Source organism: Camelus ferus, chromosome 27, assembly GCF_009834535.1.
Source record: "Camelus ferus isolate YT-003-E chromosome 27, BCGSAC_Cfer_1.0, whole genome shotgun sequence".
Lineage (NCBI taxonomy): Eukaryota > Metazoa > Chordata > Mammalia > Artiodactyla > Camelidae > Camelus > Camelus ferus.
Window position 1 is genome coordinate 27,080,934 of NC_045722.1, and position 22,149 is coordinate 27,103,082.

A 22,149-nucleotide genomic window follows, 5' to 3' on the forward strand; every position below is an offset into this window, starting at 1 on the left:
CATGGTTTCCCTGTAAAACATCCAACAAAACAAAGGTTATTTTCTATTCTGCAACTTGTTATCTTTATAGGAGTGCAAAAGTGTTCATATCCTTAAAGGTCAGAGCCTTGAGAATAGGCTCTCGTGTTTATTTCAGGCTAAAGACAACATTGTTTTACAAAAGGTGCAGAGCTGGCAAGACTAAGCCTAGAAAACAGGGCACAGGGTTAAAGGAAAAGGAACAGATCTAGTATGGAGTCATATTTGTTATTTTCTATTACAGAGCATTTTGGTGAGAGGTAAGGGGATGTTCCTAGGTGGGTCCTCCTCTGCCCCAGGCTGGGGTTCAGGCAGGAGCCCTGCCACATTCACCATGACTGTGGACTTGATCTCGCAGAGAAAGTAACAATGATCAGTGATTAAAATCACCTGTCAAAGTCCCCTCAATTGCCTGTAAACTATGGGGGTGGGGTAGGGAGGTGGGCAGGGGACATCTCATTGGCCTGTGGAAGGTCAGTCTCCTCAGATACAAGGGAGAAGCCTCTTGGCAGTTTCCTAAGTGTCTTGGCCTACCTAGCTGCATGCTTTGCTTACCAGCCTTGGGCTCCTAAAGTGGACACTTTCAAAACTCCCATCCCTCTTCCCTTTTCCCCTGGCGCAAATGAACAGGGACCCTGCACCCACCTGGGCTGAGCCCAGGCCAAGCACAGAACCCTATGCTCACAGCTCATCACCTACTGTCCAGCCCAGGGCTCAGCTGCACCCTCCTCCCTACACAGCAGGTCCACATGCCCAGCACCTCCGCCCTCTGGGTCCGGATCACCAACAGAGCCATCAACAACCCAAGGCCCACAGGCCAGTGGCAGACAGTCTGGGACCGCCCTGACCCACCTGCTCAGATGAGGCACAGTGTGCTGGGGTTAAGGTGCTCTGGCGGGAACTGGAACCACCTTCAGCCCGGCTGGCAGAGCCCTGTAACCTTGGACACCAGCTATACAGCTACACACTAGGCCGGATCCCTGCTGGTGGCAATTGCCATGGTGATTGGAGCCCCACTTCCTCACGTGCGGGGTGAAGAGTGAGTAGGTCAGCTCAGGGTAGCAGTGCACTCTGAGTGAGGGGGGATGCCACAGTGAGAGGGGACAGGCTGAGGGGTGAGTGGCCGCTTGGAGTAGAACTGACCCATCTGAGGAGTGAGGGGGACCATCTCCGGATGTTGGGGGTACTGTGGTGTGAGCTTGGAGTGTGGGGTCCATAGGTTAGTACCTAGAAGGGTGGAGTGTTGGGGTGGGGACTTAGGTGTGAGGAACCCTGTCTTGGGGGTCCCTGCAGAGACTCAGCCTGGTGGGGGGGTGGGAGGGGCAATAACGGGGAGGGGTAGGTGAGCATGGGGAGTGGGGCTGGGGTGTGTGGCCTGGCCTGGGCTGGTGGTGGTTGGTCGGTGGCGGAGTGAGGGCTTTGAGGATGGAGACCCGGCGGGGCGGCCACCCCACCGCCCCTGTCTTCATCGCATACAGCTTGAGACCAAGCCAACCCGTCCGCGCTGCTGGCCGGAGGGGGAGGGGCTCGCATGCGCGGATACACAGACGGGCGGACGCTGTAACCCGCCCAGAGCGTGTGGAAGCTGGGCGGGAGCCGAGTGCTCCTGGACCAGCTCCCGGAGGAAGGAACACGGTCTGGGGTCTGGGCCACCACGTGCCATTGTCTCTGCTGCCCCAGGGCAGGTAAGGGGGCACTGATGGGTGCACGCAGGTCGGGGAGCCGGCGGGTGAGGACTGGGCTGCGTTGGGGAGGAGCACGGTGAGGGGTGCGTGGGTGAGGCCCAGGCTGCATGGCCCCTTAGGACCTTCAGGTGGGTCCAGGGCCCATTGGTAGTCCCTGAACCCTGCTGTGTTTGGGAAAGCGGGTGCAGCCCCAGGAGGTGGGAGGGCGTCTGACGGCTTCGGAGCACCTCTGGCCAGCCCTCAGACCATGGCCTGCTCCCGGGAGGCGGGTGCGGTGCGGTCACGGGGTCTCAGAGTTTACGGCCGGTGTGAGATGGGGGCTGCCCCGTGCGAGCCCCTGGGTTTGTTCCCTATCCCCCCACTGGTGGAATGGGATGGTCTCTGCTTCCCCATGTTCACGGGGTGCATGTCTAGTGGGTAGCCTTCTCCTGGGAGGCAGACGCCGTGCTGTCAGGGTGCGGGGGGCAGTGGCATCTGCTGCCACAGCGGGGAGAGGGCTCTGCCCCTGGGAGCCTGTTGATTTGCTCCCGTCTCCCGGCGGCCTGGCCTAGGGGCGGCCTCTAATGTTCCAGGTTCGGGGGATTCAGGTTACAGATCAGTCTGCTCCTAAGAGGCTGGTGCAGTGGGATCAGTGTTCGGAGCAGCGACAGAGGGAAATGGGAGCAAATCCCCGCCCTCACATGGGGCAGCCACAGTCTCGCCATCGCCGCCGCCCTCTGACAGCACAGAGCCCGGCTTCCAGGAGCAGGCTGGCCTGTAACCTGTGACCCACGAACCTGGGGTATAAGAGGCCCAGCCCAGAACAGACTGTGGGGAAAATGGGGACAAATGGACCAGTTCACCAGGGGCAGCGCCCCTCTCCCTGCTTCTGCCACAGCTTCACGGGACATTTGTTTCCAGGTCGGTTGGCTCTTGGGAGGCAGGTGCAGTGCGGTTAGGAGGCGGCAGCGGGGAGGGTTGCTGTCCCACTGGGAGCAGGTGGACTTGCTCCCATCTCCCCCTGTCCTGCCCTGGGGGCGGCCTCTGTTGCTCCAGGTTCAAAGGACGCATGTCTTCATGTCCGTCTGCTCCTGGGAGGAGGGTGCAGTGTGGTGAGGGGGCAGCGGTCAGCTGCAGGCAAGGACTTTCCCAGGACTGGGCTGTAGCCCAGGGTAACTAATTTCCCTTTCTTCTCTTGCTTGTTCAGTTGGTAGCTGTAGTGGCTCTTCCATTATAGGTTGTTACCAGATATTGATCATAGGTTTCTGTGCTACACAGAAGAAACTTTTTTAAAAATCTATTTTTATATATAGTGTCTAATATTTGTAAGTCGCCAACTCCCAAATTTATCCCTTCCCACCCCCTTTCCCTGGTAACCATGAGATTGTTTACTAAGTCTGCAGTCTGTTTCTGTTTTGTAGATGAATTCATAGTGTCTTTTTGTTTTTTAGATTGCGTGTGTGAGTGATATAATATGGTATTTTTCTGGCTCACTTCACTTAGAATGATGACCTCTAGGTCTATCCATGTTGCTGCAAATGGAATTATTTGATCCTTTTATGGCAGAGTAGTATTCCATTGTATAAATATACCACAACATCTTTATTCAGTCATCTGTTGCTTCATTTAGATTGCTTCCATGTCTTGGCTATTGTATATAGTAGTGCTTTGAATATTGGGGTGCAGGTGTCTTTTTGCATTGGAGTTCTCTCCAGACATATACCCAGAAGTGGGATTGCTAGATCATAGGGTAAGTCTGTTTTTAGTTTTTGAGGAATTTCCATACTGTTTTCCATAATGGCTACACCAAACTACTTTCCCAACAACAGTGTAAGAGGGTTCCCTTTTCTCCACACCCTCTCCAGCATTTATCTTCATGAAGTTCTGAGTGATGGCCATTCTGACTGGTGTGAGGTGATACCTCATTGTAGTTTTGATGTGCATTTCTCTGATAATTAGTGATATTGATCATTTTTACATGTGCCTTTTGGCCATTTGTAGTCTTCATTGGAGAATGCTTGTTTAGCTTTTCTGCCCATTTTTGGATTGGGTTGTTTTTTGTTATTAAATTTTATGAGTTGTTTATATATTCTGGAAATGAAGCCTTTGTCAGTCGAATCATTTACAAGTATTTTCTCTCCATTACAAATATTTTCTCCCATTTACAAATATTTTCTCCCATATATTGTTTTACTTTTGATTTCTTTTGCTGTACAAAAGCTTGTAAGTTCAGTTCGGTCCCATTTGTATATTTTTGCTTTTATTGCTTGGGTAGACTGCCCTAGGAGAACATTGCTGAGATGTATGTCAGGTAATGTTTTGCCTATTTTTCTTCTAGGAGGTTTATTGTATCTTATGTTTAAGTCTTTGATCCATTTTGAGTTTATTTTTGTGTATGGTGAAAGGGAGTGTTCTAACTTCATTGATTTACATGCTGCTTTCCAGTTTTCCCCACACCGTTTGCTGAAGAGACTGTCTTTACTTCCACTGCATATTCTCACCTCCTTTGTCAAAGATTAATGGATGAAAAGTTTGGGGGTTTACTTCTGGGCTCTCTATTCTGTTCCATTGATCTATATGTCTGTTCTTGTATCATTATGTGCTATTTTGATTGTAGCTCTGTATTGTCTGAAGTCTGGAAGGGTTATTCCTCCAGCTTCATTGTTTTTCTTTAGTAATGCTTTGGTAATTCTAGGTCTTTTGTGATTTCATATAAATTTTAGGATTATTTGTTCTAATTCTGTGAAAAATGTCGTGGGTAATTTGATAGGGTTCACATTAAATCTGTAGATTGCTTTGGGTAGTATGGCCATTTTAACAGTATTAATTTTTCCAATGCAAGGACATGGGATACCTTTCCATTTCTTTAAGTCCTGTTTAATTTCCTTAGTGTTTTGTAGGTCTCTGCATATGTCTTTCTCTTCCTGGGTCAGATTTATTCCTAAGTATTTTATTTTTGGGGATGCAGTTTTAAAGGGGATTATTACTTTTGTATAAAGAAATGCCACTGATGTCTGTATGTTGACATTGTATCCTGCTGCCTTGCCAAATTCTTTTATTAGCTCTAGTAGTTTTTGTGTGGAGCCTTTAGGGTTTTCTACATATAGTATGTCATCCGCATTTAATGACAATTTTCTTTCTTTTCCAATTTGGATCCCTTTTATTTCTTTTTCTTGTCTAATTGCTGTGACTAGGACTTCCAATACTATTATTGAATAGAAGTGGTGAGAGTGGACATCCTTGTCTTGTTCCAGATTTTAGTGGAAAAGCTTTTATCTTTTCACCATAGAGTTTTATGCTGGCTGTGGGTTTGTCATAAATAGCTTTTATTATGTTGAGATATGTTCATTGTATATACCCACTTTGGTAAGACCACGGGCTCAGGGGGCTGGGAGGATAGCAGCAGCACTGCAGGTGGCAGGAGGAGGGGGGCTGCCCCTTACGAGCCAGTCATTTGCTCCCATCTGCCCCAGGGGGAGGCTTCTGCTTCTGTGGATCTCCAGTGAACAGCAGTTGATTTTCTAAATAGTTCCTTTTGACCCCTGGTGGTTGAATGTCCATCATGATAAAACCATCACTCCACTGACACGGCTTCTGTGTCAGCGCTGTGAATAGTGGGCTTGGGGAAGAACTGGCCTGCAAGGCAGATGAACCATAAATATTGTATATTCGATTATTCATCCACTTGTTTGTTTTAACAAATACTAAATAATTAGCCCTTGCCAACATGCAAGACACTGTTGTAGGCTTTGGGAATTCACTGTGAGAAGGTGCCTGGTACCTACGCACAGAGAATTCTCTAGTCTTTTAGAGAAGATACATAATTAAAGAAGCAATTACAACACAGTGTGATTGGTGCTATAAGGTGGGTCCTCTCACAGCTCCATCTGTCCCTCCAATCAGCTGGGCAGGAGCGCTCATTTGTCAGGGAGAGTAATTAGAGGTCCCCCTGGCTGCTGTTTCAGGAGGGCTGCTGGCTGAGGAGGTTCTGCAGGGGTGACTCCGGGACGCATCAGCACTGTCGGGGTGCTCAGGGAGAGAGACTGCAGGCCGTGGCCCTGCCCCCTTGTTCCCTGCCACGAACTCAGAAATGGGCTAAAATAGGAAAGGGCCAAACCCTAGGGTTGTGGCTGCTGCAAAATGCAGGTTAGGATGCCGGGGCAGGGCAGGGGTGGGGCCTGTGGCACCTCCTTCTGCGTCTGACCCGAGCTGAGGAGCCCCAAGGTGTCTCCAGGGAGGTGGTCCAGCCCTCTCACTTTGGGTGCACCACTGAGTCCTCGCAGCCACCCTGGGAGTTGGTGCCATCATCCCCACAGGTGAGGAGACTGAGGCTCCAGGAGGTTAAATGGCTGGCCAGGGGCCTCGAGTGGACATTGGGAGTGCTCAGCCCTCCCCTGGCTGAGCTCCTGCGCTCCGGGATGCCGGCTGTTTCCCCTGACATTTCAGTTGAGACACAACACCGGGCTTCCTCCCCCGACTCCCTGACCCTCAGCCTGACGCTTACAGTGGAGGGGAGTAAGCCGGCCTCCCGGGGCCTGGCTCCCAGCCCTGGGTGAAGCAGCAGTCTGTATGTCTGTTCTCTTCAAGGAGGTAGTAGAGGTGGCCTGGGGGAGCTAGCTGTCCTGGGAAAGGAAGGAGAAAGAAAGGACGGCCTCTGATGCTTTTTATGTTGTCACCAAATCAGTGGGCAGCCTCTGTCTTCAGGGACAGCAGAGATGGCTTGAAGCTAAGGCAGCTGGTTGTTCTTCTTTCAGGGGCCTGCTGACTTCAGACAGCTGCCTTGATTTTCCCCCCTTTATATACGTCACTCCTGTCCCCGTCTTTCAGGCCATGCTGTGGAGTATGGTGAAGAAGAGGAGCCTGGGCTCTGTGACTTTGCACAGTTTATTTAGCCTCTCTGGGCCTCAGTCTCCCCATCTGTGAAAGGGGTGCAGCAGATCCTTCCTTGTCTGTGGAGTAAATGGACCTAATCCTGTATCCACAGTGTGCACGGTGCTAGTGGGTAGTTAGTTAAATTGTAATCCACAGGGACCGTATCACATACTGGTTCTTACTGGCTATTTTGATTCATTTTCCTGGCTTGTCTTAGAACAGGGTTCCAATAGCTTTTTCTGTGAAGGCCCAGGTAGTAAGACATTTGTGGACCATACAGTGTCTTGCAGTTATTTAACTCTGTCACTGTGACCCCAGCGCAGCCCCTAGACAACACATAAGTAAATGGCTGTGTTCCAACAAAATTTTATTTATAAAAAGGGGGTGGGCCCCCCTTGGCCCACAGGGGCCAAGTTCACCACTCCCTGGTCTAAAGGGTCTGTTCCTGGTGATGAGTGACGTTGGGCTCCTTTTCACATGCTTGCTTGCCCACTTAGGTTTTCCCATCTGTTAATCGCCCATTCATGTCCTTTGTTCATTTATCCATGAGTTTCCCAGCCTTCTGTGATTGATTTACTGGAGTTTCCTGTCTATTCCAGGTGTTGCTTCCTTGTTGGTTTTAGACAGCAGAGTTAGTTTTGTGTCTTTGGCCTGCTTGTGGCCTTGCTGAGTGGAAGTCCTTACTTTACACTGGGGATCTTTGTTGGGGGGTCTTGTACATGAACTCCTTCTCTGCTCTAGGACAGATACTCTCCTGCACTTTGTTGGTGAGCTTTAGTTTTCCTGTTCATATTTAGGTCTTTAATCCAACAGGAGTTCATTGTTGTGTATGATGTGAGGCAGGGATCCAGTTTTGTTTTTTCCTGTTAGTGGGTCAGTTTCCCCTGTACAGTCAGTGGAATCTTCTGCATGTGATCATTCATCCTCCATCATGTACTCAGTTCCCATAAACACAGTGTCCTCTGGTGTCGTTGCTGTTTCTCTTCTGCTGGTTCTTTAATCTATTTCTGCTGTAGTTCCATGTAGTTTTGGTTACCATGGCTTTGGAATATGCCTTTGTAGCAGATGGGCAAATTCAGATTTTTCAAGAGATGTCCGAAAGCTAGACTTTTATGTGACATATCCTGATGTGCATAGCGTTGGCACCTGATTCTGTTTAATAAAACACTCTACTGGCCAATCCAAAGTTGTCCAGGGGCTGGTTCCAGCCAGTGCCTGCCAGTTGGCAGATGCTGCTGAAAGCCCCCCCCCACATGGGCCTGACCCCATGCTTGTGTGTCTGTGGCTTTGCAGTGCTGGAGAAAAGAGTTCAAGGATGAGAGCCAGTACTTCTGCTTCCATGCAGATGAGGAGATGGTGGGAACCAGCAGCAAGAACAAACAGCTTCACGGCAACTTCAAGCTGGTGGAGAGCATCCTGGCCAAGCGCCTGCTGGTAGGAGCAGAGCTCAGCTGGGGCATCTTCCCTCCCAGACCCACCTGCAGATCTGGGAACCGGGCTGCCTTTGGGTTAAGGCTTGAGAAATTGCTCTCAGCTTTGAGCACCCAAGAGGATGGGGGATTCTGAGAGGTGGCTGGCAACACCGCCCAGAGGCCAGGTCCCTGTCCTGGCCAAAACCACCTGTTCACAGATGAGACTGGGCTTAGTGGGCTCCCTTTCCTTCCCATTCCCTCTCATCTTGTCTGCCCCACTCCCAGCCCAGCCTTGTGTGAAGAGGGTGGCCTCCTGAAATGACTCCTTTATACCAGAGGCTTGGGTCCTCTGGGCTGCCACCCTGTACCTTGTTCAGTTGTTGTGAACAGCTTTGCAGTTAACATGGATTTAACAGCCTGTTCAGGTATTTTACTGGCCTCACCTACCAGATCCTTTTTCTCTGCCTCTTGGTGGGCAGCAGCCTCCATCTTCCTGGCCCAAAGCAGGCAGTCAGGAGAGAGGCTCTGAGAGGTTAGATCTCTTGCCAGAGCTAGAGTTGAGGCCAAAATATGCCTGATATGAAGATGACTCCATTAACTTCTCTCCTCTGGTACTAGTGGCAGCTGCTGTTCTGATTCCCACTTCTCCCACTATAAAGCCCATCAGCGCTTGCCATCACACTTGGGGTAAAACCCAGCCTCTCACCGTGGTCTACAAGGCTCTTCCTGCCTCTCCAGCTTCATCTGTATTCTCGTTCCTTCCTGGCTGCACCCATCCCAGCCATTCTGATCTTCCTGCTTATCCTCCAGTACCTTGGAGCCTGACTCAGGGCCTTTGCACATGCTGTGCCCTCTGCCTAGAGCACTTCTCTCTATTCCTAATAAACTTCTGTTCCCACTTCATTCAGACCTCAGCTCAGATATCATCTTCTCTGGCCCCACTGTCATGCCACATTCTGTCCCTTTAAGAGCTTTATTTTAACTCAGACTGCATACACTTCCTGCATCATGCTCTATATTTCTTTATTTGTTTATAGTTTCTCTCCCCAACTAGACATTCAGCTGCACAAGGGCAAAAGCCATCTGTCTTGTTCAGTGCTATTTCTGGAGCCCAGTAAAATACCTGGCCCGTATAATAGGCAGCCACTCAGTAAAGTATTTGTTGAATGAATGATTGCATTTCCATATATTTCCACCACTGCTGACCTCAAGCCCCTCCCAGCCTCCTGTCATCCTGCACTGGGGAGGGATGGCTCCTCCTTAAACTTCTTTCCTGCTCCCAAGTTCTCAGTGGCTGGACACCTATGGATCTATACATTAACCATTATTGAGTACCTGTTATGCTAGCAGATGTGGAGACAGTGGTGCCTTAAATGAGGAGACTCTGTCCTCAGGTTGGGAGGAGGAAGGGCTGACAGGCAATGAAAAGTCAGCTAATAAATGGTCAGCCCCAGGCCGAGGTCTGAGCTGGGTGGTGTGTCTTCACTTTACAGATACGTATTGAGCATCCACTGTGTCCCGGGCAGTGTATTTTTCTCCATCCCGCTGCACCTCCCCCCAACCACTACCCCATGTACCTCTGGGGCATGAGGAGCTGGCAGGGTCACGGTCCCGTGGGGGCCAGGGTGGGGATGGCTCCAGGCCTCCCTCCCTGCCTCACCAGTCTCTCCTGCCTCGGACCCTCAGATCTTGCCCCAGTAGGAGGACTGCAGATTTGACATCGAGGAGAACAGGGCCATGGTGTTCAAGTTGATCCAGAGAGGCTCGCTGGCTGAGGTGAGGCAACTCAGAGGGGACCACCTTGGTGGGCTATGTGTGGGTGGGAGAATGGGGCGTCTCTCCTCATTCCTCGAGGCAGGCCAGCTCAGAAAATCCAGCAATGTCAGTGGTTCCTCCTTGCTCATTGCCCTTGTGGGGAAACAGTCCAGGGCCATCTGGGCTGCACTCTCTGGGGAGCTGGGACAGAGCCCCTGGCTCTGGGGTGCCCTCCCAGCACGTTCCACTGACTCCCTCTGCTGGCCATATGGGGGACGTGCAGGGAAACGCCCCGAGAGTGAATCAGCTCTGATAACGGACAAAGCTAATGGTCAGTGATCAGTGGCTTGAATAAGATAAGTCTGTTGCTCTGACTTGGATACAAGGCCTGGAGGAGGAAGATCAGGGATTCCACCTTTCTGCTTTTCCCAGGGAATGTGGAGGTGGGTGGGGGAGAGGCACCTGCCACCTCATCCAGGTGCTCTGCTTGCTTCTGGGTAGTGATTAGGAATGTGTTTGGCTGCACATAGCCACATGCTGGCCTCCTGGTAGCTGCAGCTTTGGGGCTTCATCTTTCTAGTGACTTCAGTCATTAGAAAGAGGTGGTTGTGGGTCTTGGTTCAGGGTCAACATCTCTTTGACTGTCCTGGCCAAGCCCTCGTGGTCACAAGGTGGCCACCCCAGTCCAATGCCTCATGTCCTCACATGGCAGGGCAGGAAGCAGGGGCCGACAGTGGCAGCCTCCCCGTAGGGAAGTGTCTTTCCTGTTAGCACCTCCTACAGGCCTCCCTTCATAGCTTGTTGGCCAGAAAAGGTCTCGCCAGCCTGTTAACTTTTTGCCACAGAGGGGAATGGGGTTGTCCCGGTGGGCTTGCTGCAGTCACACTTGGTTTCTGAGGCCTGCTCTGTGCTGCCTAAATGCATTCAAGTCTCCTTTGAGAGGAGCAGAAGGGGCCAGTAACCCATTTGCATGTCTCCCTGCCAAGATGGCCAGCCTGCAGATGGGGAGGAAGATCTACTCCATCAATGAGGCCCTGGTGTGCCTGTGGCCCTGCACGGAGGTGGGGTCCATCCACAACCAGTCCTGCTCCCACCATGTGCTAAGCCTCATGGTAACCACCAAGGCCTAAGAGTGAGTGTCCCCAGGGGGAGTGGTGTCCTGCGACCTTCCTCTCAGGTTGAGGAGTTTCCTGAGCCATCATGGCTCCCTGTGGATGGGGCTCCTTTTGCAGGCCTGTAACGTGCCTTCATTCAGTCAGCAGACATTTACTGAGAGCCCTCTGTGTGCACTGGGGTTTCAGGCTCTGGGGATCCAGCCCTGTCTGGATTCATTTCTACTCTTCACAGATCACAGTCTAGATGGAGGGTAGAGCAGGAGACAGAAAGCAAAATAGAGAAGAGGTGTCCTGAAGCAGGTGGTAGTTAATGTGGACCAGTGTGTAAGGCTGGGGAAGGATGTGGGCCATGTGGAAGGATGGTGGCCAGGAAGATGCCACTGAGAACCCAGGTGAAGACCTGGAGGAGGTAATGGAGAGTCAACAGGACTTCTAGGGGAAGAGGTTTCCAGACAGAGGAAACGGTGAGTGCAAAGGCCCTGGGGTGGAACTGTGGCTCATGTGTTTGAGGAAAAGTGAGCAAGCTGATCGGGCTGGAACAGAGTGAGTGAAAAAGAGGGATAGGTGATGATGTCAGCCTGACAATGACCCATGTACACAGTGAGGACCCTGAAGCTCCTGGGAGGCTCTGAGCAGAGGCCGGACATGATCTGATGGAGGTTCTGGCAGAACGTCTTTGGCTGCAGGTGGGGACTAGATTGTCAGGGGCAGAGGTGGAAGAGGGGGAGTGGTGAGGAGGCTGGTGGCCCTGGTCCAGGGTGGCAGCTGTGGGGGTGGTGAGAAGTGGTTGGGTACCAGATACAGGCACAGGGAGAAGCATTTTCTATTTTAAAATGTGTTCATTTGGTTTTCACTTCTCACTTTTATTTAAGTCAGATGTTCTGGGTTTTCTATTGATGGGAGTGATGGAATGTTTTAAATAGGATTATTTCAGTAGAAAGGCAAGCCACTTTAAGGAAAATGACTGATTGGTTGGTTTGTGGCAGTGGCAGAAATCACCCAGTAGGAATGTGCCTGTTTCAAGTTTCAGAAATATCTGCAGTTTGAGAACAGGCTCCCAAGATGGCTTTATCTGGCAGGTGGGGACGATTCTGAGGCCCACTGTTGGGGGACATGCCCTTGATAGGGCAGCAGATTGCTGCATTGAAGCCCCTTGATTAACGACACCGACTGTCCACCACTGGGCAGGTGTCACCTGCCCTGCTCTGGTGTCCCATGTGCAGAATGGCCAAGACTTGGGCTTCCAAACCATGTTCTGTAGGGGACACATGGACATTTTTCTAGAGTCAGCACCAAGATATGCTGGGTCACTTGTCTCCCCCAACCCCACTCCAGTCTGTGATTATGAGATAAAATGTTCACTGGCTGAAGTGCTGGCCTGGCAACCATGAGGCCTCCTCTCACCAAGAGAATGATGGAGAAGGTGTATGAGGGCGATCAGGGAATTTCTGTGCCGGGCCTGAATTTCCAAGAGCAGGCCAATTGGTTCTGTCCATCAAAGTTCCTGTTTCCGTGGGCTCTGGTTAGATCAGTTTCTCTATCCATTTGGAAAGTGTGGCACTGCTGCTGGTGGGGGCTGGATTTTCCAGAAGCCTGGGAAGCAGGGGCCCCCAGGGTGGCCCCCTGGGCTATGAGAAGAGATACTCCTTCACCTTATGACTGCTTTTGCTTGGGGCAGGGTCATCAAAGCCCCTGACCATCCAGAGGCTCTGTGCTTCCAGATCCATGGAGCTGCCCCACCATACATCTATGCTGTGGGGAGGGGTGAGCCTGAGAGACTAGAGGGGAGCTTTGGGAGATGGGTCTGTGTGTGTGGTAGGAGCTGAGAGGCAGCCAAACCATTTCCACAAGGCCTGAGCATCTTAGTGTACCTGTTAGCACTTACCTTCTTTGCTTGAAGCCGAGGCTTGCCAATGCAGGTGCCTGTGGGTCAGGACCATTACAGGTGGATAACTGAATGGAAGGCACTAGGGAGTGGTGAGAACTGTGACAAAGTGAAACAGTCCATGTGCACTTGAAAAGGGGAAGTGGTTCTGCTCAAACTCATTATTGCTAGGCAGGAATGTGGGCCTCCTCTGGTCAGGTTTTTTTTTTTTTTTAAAGAATCCAGAAATAGAAATTTTGGCCAAATTTCTTTGGCCAGATCCAGCCCATAGGTCAAGCATTTGAGACCTGCTTTCTGTATTGCCTTCTCCTGGTGTGCTGTTTGAGGGGTTACTTTGTCCTGGAGAGGAAACCAAATAGACATGAGATACTGGGTTCCCAATCCTCTCTGCATCCGAGGGCCCAACTTTTGAAGTTTAAAAATTCATCTTCCACTCTTCTAGTCATAGTTATATTTTTAAATTGATTGAAAATGCATGTCATGCCAGAAAGCTACTGAGAATTTGTTAATACATTGGGTTTTTATTGTATTCATCCCTAAAGCAGTGGTTCTCAACTGGGAGCAGTGTCACCCTCCAGAGGACATCTAGCAATGTCTGGAGACAACTTTGGTTGTGACAACTTGGGGTGGGGGTGCTTCTGGCCTCTCATGGGTAGAAACCAGGATGCTACTAAACATCCTGCTGTGCCCAGGACAGCCCTCACAGCAGAGAATTAGCATCCCAGGATGTCAGTAATGCTGAGCTGAGAAGCCCTGCCTTAGAGCATCCACAGAGAAGCAGAGGTGTTTATGGGCAAACTCCGCAAAGATACCAAAACAGCTGATACTTCTGGAGTCCTTACTGAGAGCTGGGCACAGGGCTGAGTGCTTTATGTGTTTTAACTTACTGACTCTCTCAAGGACCCCATGAGTTGATGTTATTAGTGTCTTTATTTTCCAGTTGAGGATACCAAGGTCAGTGGCAGAGCCAGATTTTGAACCCAGGCCCCTGGGGTCCAGGCCTGTACTTGTCCCCATCACACCATGCCCACCTGTTACTCTCCTGTGCACAAAGCTTGACATTCATTTGCATTTCTAGACCGTTCATATTAACCCACATAAACCCCAGGGTCCAAGACCTACAGTTTGGGAATCATGGGATAGCTGGAAAAACATGCCCTTGGAGACTGGGAGACCTGGACTTGAAACCTGGCTTCTCCTAGATCTCTAGAGTGAGATGTTCCTGGGTTCAAGTCCCGCCTTCCTTGCCGCGTGACCTGGGGTGAGCTGCTACTTCTCTGAGCCTCAGATTCTTCTGCAAAATAGGAACACCAATCCCTGTCCTGCCCACTGGAGTGGGGGGAGAGTGGTTCCAGGGTGGTATTTGGGGAGTTGGGGTGGTGGGGAGGTTGGGGGACAGTGTTCATCTGGTTACTGGCCCTTACCTGGCAGTGCCCCAGGCTCCCTTCACGTCAAGCACTCCTGTCCCCTTCAGGGTCTGAGGCTACAGCTGCAGGGCTCTGTCCTGGCCAGTGCATCCTGAAGGTCAGTGGCAACAACGTGGTGAGTGATGGTGTGCCAGAGGTCCTGGAACACTTCCAGGCATTCCAAAGCCACTGGGAAGAGGCCCTGGTGAGCCATCCAGGAGCCAAGAGGATCAGGGAAGCCCTGTTTGTTGGGGAGGGATATTGAGGGCCACCCTCCTTCCTCTGGGGAGAAGATGGAAGGTACCACAATGTTTTGGGTGGGGTGGGGCTGCCTACCTGGGTGGGCTGAGCTGGGCTTGGGTTCTGTGACCCCTCTGCCTCCCTAAATCTCTTGGCCTCAGTTTTCACACCTGTGAAGTGGGTTTGATAAGACTCTGTTTTCTTACCACGCAGGCACATCGGGCAAATAGTCATGTTGATGGTAAAATTGATGTTATACTTGGGTTGGGGCCAGGGTTCCGTGGGGCATGATCCCATTCATTGGTTCATTTAATAAGTGTTTATTGAGCACCTGCAGTATGCCTGGCATACTTGTAGGCCCTGGGTCCCTATGGGAGACAAGATTTCTGCTCCCATGGATCTGATTTACATTTTCAAAGGCTCCTCACTTCCCTGGCTTCTGTGCAGTGTAGATTATGGAGGGTGAGGGCTGACTGTGACTGGAGGTCCCTTAGGAACGTTCCAGAGTGAAGTCTGGGAGGGCTGTCCAAAGGTGGTGTCTGAGTTTTGGAATCGGGTAACAGTGTGCACCTCAGCCAGTCCCTTCCTCCCTGGGCTTCTTGCATGGTGGCTGCCCCGTCTTACTCTGCTCCCTACACAGGGCCTGTACTGGTGGGCCTACCACACACATGAGGATGCACAGGAGGCCCAGGAGGCCCACAGCGAGGACTGTCATGGTAAGGGGGCCAGAGAGGAAGACCAGCCCAACTCAGGCAAAGGGACAGAAGAATGTGATTACACTGGGCTCAGCTGGGGAATTCTGGCTACTCTCCTCATTGTAAAGTCATCTGATCAGCAACCTTCTCTCCATCTGCAGCCATAATCCCTCCTAGCCAGGTAATGCTGTGTACTCACAGGGTCTGGGGATGGGGTGGGGGCATCATTCAGGGACTGTTATTCTGCCTACTAGGGGCTCCCATGTCTCTCTAGCCCAGACTCAGCCCTGGATCCCAGGCCTGTCTTTCTCCCTGACACCCCATGTCTAAGAGGCATCACAGATTTAGCATGGCCAGAATTGAACTCCTCGCCTTCCTCTGAGGCCTCTTCCTTCCCTTGGTGTCCAGTCTCCATCCATCCAGATTCTCAGGCCCCAAACCCAGAGGCCTCCTTGACTGTTTTCTTTCTCCTCCGTCCTGCCACCTTGGTTCCAGCGGCTTAGCTCATTGCCTGTGCCTTCCCCATGTGACCAGAATCTGACCACTTCCCACCTCCATGGGGGAGTGGGAGGAGCCTGAGCCTCAGGACGCTCCCGGCTTGAAATCCTGGTCCCACCTAACATCTCTGAGCCTTGGTTTTTTTTTTTTTAATAAAAGTGAGAATACCAACACAAATCCTCAAACATTTACTCATATTAAATGAGTAATGTGTAGGCAAACACCTGGGGAATGGTGCTGGCTACATTTCCCTCTCTGGTGCACACCTGGCATGGGCTAGGTGCTCAGTAACTTCTCACTTCCCTCGGGAGGCCCTCACAGAGAGAGGGATGAGTGTATTCCTCTGTGATTTAGACATTTACCTGCCTAAAGGCAGGAGGTTGGTCCCAGTGATCCTTTGAGAGTTTTCCAGCTTTAAGAGTCTCTATTAACTGTTTTATCTTGGAGACTGAGTAATACAATAGAATTTCTTTCTTTACAATTGTTTTTTATGGGAAAGATTGTCTAGTCAAGGATGCAGTGTTTGATACTATGGTTTTGCTCAGTAAAAAGGAAGATGCAGTGTGTTTTGAATTACTATTTGAACCACAGAGAATTATAGTGGGAAGTTAATGAGAGCTTAAATTCTGAGTTAGCATCTTCCCTAGGATCTTGGACCACATGGCAAGTCACAATGTGTGCTCTGCATTTCAGCATTTTTTACCTAAGTAAACTCAAGATAAAGTGACTATATAGGGGGAGTGTAAAGAGATTTCTAAAGGGCAATGTGCAGCTTTGAGGAAATAAAGGGAAATAAGGTTGAGTTCAGTTAGTCTTGGTTCTGGCCACATCCTTATCACCAGTTGTTACCCCAGACTGACTGTTGAAAATGTTGTTTAGCTGTAACTGAAAGTTAACATTGACTTTTGGGAAAATAGTTTAATTTCTGTCTTTCACTGCATGTTCAAGGAAGAGAGCACTTTTGGCACAAAAACTTTTAAAATGTTAGGAGGATTAATATTTGTCTGTGTAAAAACAATACCTTTAAGTAGAGTCAGAGTAGTTTTTAGTCCTCTCAAGTCATGCCTTTTATATATTGAGGGTAAGCATGTGCAAAAATAATAAATAATTGTCCTGCAGTCATAGCCACTAGAAAGAAATTGAAGTTTTAATTAAGCTCACATCTGTGTTAGTAAATCCTAATTCCTGTCCTGAGGGGTAAGGAAGGTTGAGAAACTTCACTACAGAATTGCGGGATGAAGTCCTACAGACCCTCCAGAGCCTGGCCTGAGTGAATTGAGGATTTTCACGTTTAGGAGTGCTGACACCAATTTTGCTAAACACCGAAAGTCTTTAGAATTAGAGAACTCTAAATAATATGTAAAGTCCCTTACTCTAGACCTAATGAAACAGAACCTTTGTTCATCCATATTCTTGAAAATCCTTCGAGTGATTCTGATTGATCCACCCTGTTTTGGAATCTCTGGTTTAAGTAATAAGAGATCTATTAATACTTTGTGAGAGAAGAACATGTGGTTCCTGTCTCTGTCTTCAATCCATCGCATGTTGCCTTCCATGGCCACCTTATTGGTGCAGTCGCTCTTGGGCAGTAACCCGTGACCTCTTACCTGGGAACTGTAGTGGGCACTTCCCTTTCCTGTCTCACTGCTGTGGCAGCATCAGTGCTGGCTGTCCCTCCTCAGTGCGCTTTCCCTTCCTGTCTCCCACGGTATCCGTCTTCCCTGGTTTTCCTCCCACATAGCTGTCCTCTCCTCAGTCTTCTTCATTCCCTCTTCTTCCTCAGCCCACTTTTAAAATAATGATTGTGTCCAGAATTCTGTGCTTTGACCTCATCATGTTCTTTTCACTTTTTTATACTGTTTAATACTGTAGCCATCATCCACATGTGACTTTTACTCCTTTGAAATTGTTGGGGAGTCTGAACTGAGATGTGCTATTAAGTGTAAAATGTACATTGGATTTCAAAGACATCTGAACAAAATCATGTAAAATTTCTCATTCAATAAATTAAAAAGTGATTAGACTTGAAATGATAATGCTTTAAATATGTTAGGTTAGATGAAATATATTGTTATAATTAATTTCACCTGTTTCCTTTTACTTATTTTTAGTATGGCTAGAAAAATTTTAGTAATTTTTGTCTTGTTCATATCATATTTCTATTGGGTAAGCATTGTTTGATATATTCTTCCTAGGCAATGTCTCAGACCTATTGTGGTTTTAACTACCATACATGATGTTTTGCCTCTCAAATTTGTATCTTCTACCCAGTTTTTTTCCCTTAATTTTTTGGGTTTGCATATTCAAGTCTTAATTGGATATTTTCTAAGCTCTTTAAACTGAACAAACAAAAATACCAGTTCATCAAACTTACTTCTCTTTCCTTTCATCCTATCTCAATTGAACTATTAACCCAAACCCAGAAACTTACACTTGTACCCAGTTACTAAGTCTGATTTGTTCTGTGTTACAACTCTTGTGACCATTTGTTCCATCTTTTCCTTCCTACGGCTACTGACTTAGTTTGGCCCCTGATCTTTCTCATGAATAATTGCAGTAATTTCCTATTTGGTTCCCTGCCTCTAATCTCAAATCTTACTATTCTTACCCTTGTCTAATCTACAGAGTTATACCAGTAGTAATTTTAATCTGTATTCAATACAACTGACATTGACACTTTAAAAAAAAATTCCTTGAATTATTTCCTATCATAATTAGGGAAACAAACAAATAACCTAACCTCATTAGATGTGGTACCAGGCCTTCATGATTTATCTTATGCTGATATCCAGCCTCATTTCTTATCATAACCTCACATTCATTCTTTGCTTCAGTCATCCAAACTACTTGCCAATTCTTCTCTAAATTTATAAATCAATTTTTAATATATTTTAAAGGAGTCATAGGCTTCTCTGAGAATTTGATGTAGGCTGTTGAACCTCTCCTAGAATATTAACATACAGAATTTTTGCATATATTTTAAGAAGGATCTTGGAACACCTGAAACTGGGGCAAGAACTATAGTTTATATCCTTTTGTTTCCCACACATTCCTTCTCCTTTGTATGCCAGTTTTCTTCTGGGTCGTGTAAGCCTTGATCTCTATTCTGTTAATAATTACTGTGTAGCAAATCACCTTGAAACTCAGGGACTTAAAACAAGAGCAATCATTTTCTTAACTCTCTTACTTTCCATGGGTCAGGAGTTGGGGAAGGGCTCAGTTGGGTGGTTCTGGTTTTGTATTTCTCAAGCAGTTGCAGTCAGAGCAGGAAAAGTGGGGGCTGGAGAAATCTGGGGCTCCCAGGCATCACTCCATGTAATCTCAGGGCTTCTCCATGTTGTCTCTCTGGGCTACTTTGGGCTTCCTCATGGTGTGTGGCCACAGAGCAGTCATGCTGGGTACATGGGGGCTCAGGGCTCTACTAACACACGTGTTTCAGTGAACAAGGCAAAGTCGCCATTGCATATGTTTTATGACGTTGTGGAAGTCATACTCTAACCCTTCTGTATTTTACTGGTGACAAGCATGTGCCAAGCCCACCCAGATTCAAGGATAAGGGAATTAGACACCACCTCTTGATGGCAGGAGTGACAAGGTACTCAAAGGGCATGTGGAATGGGAGATACTGCAGCCAGCTTTGGAAAATATAATCTGTAACAATCTCTCAACATGCTGCAGTGCTGTGTAAAGAGAATTTGGGATTTAGGCAAAGTCTTTCCACTTTGTGGAGAAATCTGTGAGTAGCAATGGACACTTTGTAGCTTTAATTGATCTTTTCTTGGTTCTGCCTATGGTAAAAATGGTTATGGATTAAGCTTATATGATCTCAATATAAACATTCTCTATTATTAGTGTCAGAAACTAATTATCAAAGAAGAGACCAGAATGAGAGGAACAGAACAGCTAACTGTTTATACATTAGATTTCAGTTCTGAGTGGGTAAAAAGGATGTTTTCACCATTTATTCCACACTTCTAAAAACATATATCTTAATGACTTGATAATCCATTTGGGATAAAACTAATGCATTGCCATACACAGGCAAAAAGATAAACGTTCTCCTATGTGTTGACAGGGCTGTTAAATCATGTTCCAAGACTTGCCTTAATTGGTCACTGGTTCCATCTAATTTTTGTCATAATTAAATAAGACTGAAATAACTTTTTAAAAGCCAGATTATCTCCTGATTTTATTTGGCTTATTCTAGTAGCTCCATGCATGTGGTCACAACAAGTACCAGAATGTTTCCATCAGGTTTATCTTGGAGGTTTCAGGAAGAATTACATTGGATAACTTGTAACACTGGTGTAGACAGATTTTTCTTTTGAAAGTAATTGCATTCATAGCCCATAGTATATTTCTTTGAGATATTATTTATTGATGAGAAATGAAAATTAAACCAAATAGGCAAAAATTATAGGATAGGAAAAGTCCTTAAGAGTTCATCTGTTTTGCTGTTTCTGGGTGTGGCTTACCTAAATCCTACCAGATGAAGACAACTCTTGACTAAGATCAAGAGTAAATGTCTGGAGCTGCCTTCTGGATGTTTAAATGAGTTCAGAGGAGGCCTCTTACATACAGAAATGATTATATGTGGATCTTAGTGGATGTGAATATTGTTTTGTCTCAGGAATTAGAGATACTGACATTTAGTTTAGATTTGTTTTTTGTTTCTCTCTGATCCATTAGCCCTGAAAGCTGTAGCACAGAAGCTATCACTAGGAAACTTTTTCTTGAAGAAAAATGTAGAAAGAAGCAAAATAACTGTATTTTTTCTTAGGCCTTCCCTTAGAATATCACAATTCCCCAACCATCCATTCCATTTTCTCCCAGTCTAACCTGATTTAAACTCAAGAGGACAACCAGGCTAGATGATATTTTGGGCATCTCCCTGTGGGAACTAACTCAAAATGATTTACATGGTATTAAATCACTGGACAAGAAAATAGTACCCTTGGTGTGCTAAGGGATCTTCAAAAGTTTGTAGTTTTATCCACTTCTTAATTTAGTGGGCTCCCAATGAATGGATTCTTCCAGGTATTTTCTGAAAAGAGTTTTGGCTTACATTTTTCAGAGTGGTAAAAGCATGTTTCTCTGTAGATGCATTAGACTGCTTGCCATTCACTAGAACTGTATAGAACAAGCCATCTCATATCAGGACTGATCATTTCTTAATTGTAGCTGTAGAAATGACAAATCAACTCACACATTTACCATTTTTGCTTTCTGTGATTGTCTGAAAAGGAGAGATGATGAATTAGAATAATATATGGAGGCAAGTTGGTAGTGAAAGGACAGAAGCTTCAGGGTCAGAATTCCTGCGTCCCAGTTCCAGTTGTATCATTTGCTCTCTGTGACTTCGGTAAGTTAAATTATCACCTAAATCTTCCTTTCATAATCTATAAAATAGGGATAATAATGGTACTTACAGAATTATTATTGAGAGTTAAATGTAACAGCGTTATGTTGAAGCACTTTGAAGAGCATGGAATTATACACAACATTACAGCAGGAGACCTGTTTTTTGTCTTGTTGAGGAGTTGTGTGTGTGTGTGTGTGTGTGTTCACATTCATAAGATATTGGTCTGTAGTTTTATTTTCCTTTGATGTTTTTGTGTGGTTTGACTTCAGTTTTTACTGGCCTCATAGAATGAGTTGAAAAGTGTTTCCTACTTATCCAGGTTTGTAAGTTTTTGTAAAGAGGTAGAATTCAAGACTGAGGCTAAAAAAAAGGTCTTTTCTGTTATCATCGGAAGCTTTGTGTTTACTAATTCAACTATGAATTCAGTTTCTCTAATTGTTGTGTATCTATTCAGTTTTTCTGTTTATTCTTTAGCCATCCTCAGTATTTTATGTCTTTTTAGGAATTTATCCATTTCACTTTGGTTGTGTAATTTGTTGGTGCACAGTTTTTCATTGTGTTCCCGTATAATCCTTTTTATTTCTGCAAGATTGTTAGTGATGTTCCTTCTTTCATTGCTGATGTTAGTAATTGGAATCTTCTGGTTTTTTTTCTTGAACAGTTCAGCTATAAGTTTCCCAGTTTTATTAGTCTTTTCAAAGAGCCAACTTTTTGTTGTGTCACTTTTCTCTACTGACATTTTTTGCTTTAATGTGTTATTCCTTCCTTTTACTTGCTTTGGGTTTAGTTTACTCTTTTTTTTTCCATGTCTTAAGGTAGAAGGCTAGGTAATTGATTCAGGATCTTTTTTCTTTTTTAATATAGGTACCTACAGTTCTAAATTTCCCTCAAATACTGCTTTAACTATATCCATACATATTGATGTGTTGTGCCTTTACTTTCTTAAAGTATTTATCTTAAAGTATTTTCTAATTTCTTAAAGTATTTATCTTAAAGTATTTTCTAATTTCTTATATGACTTTCTCTGTTACTCATTGTTATTTTGGGAGAATGTTGTTTATTGAATATGTACTTTTGAGTTTCCCAAATGTGCCTCTGTTATTGATTCTAAATTTCATTCCATTGTGATCTGAGAATGTATTTTGTATAAATTCACTCATTTAAAATTTATTTTAGCTTGTTTTATGGTCTAGGATATGGTCCATCCTAGAGAATGTTCATGTGCAC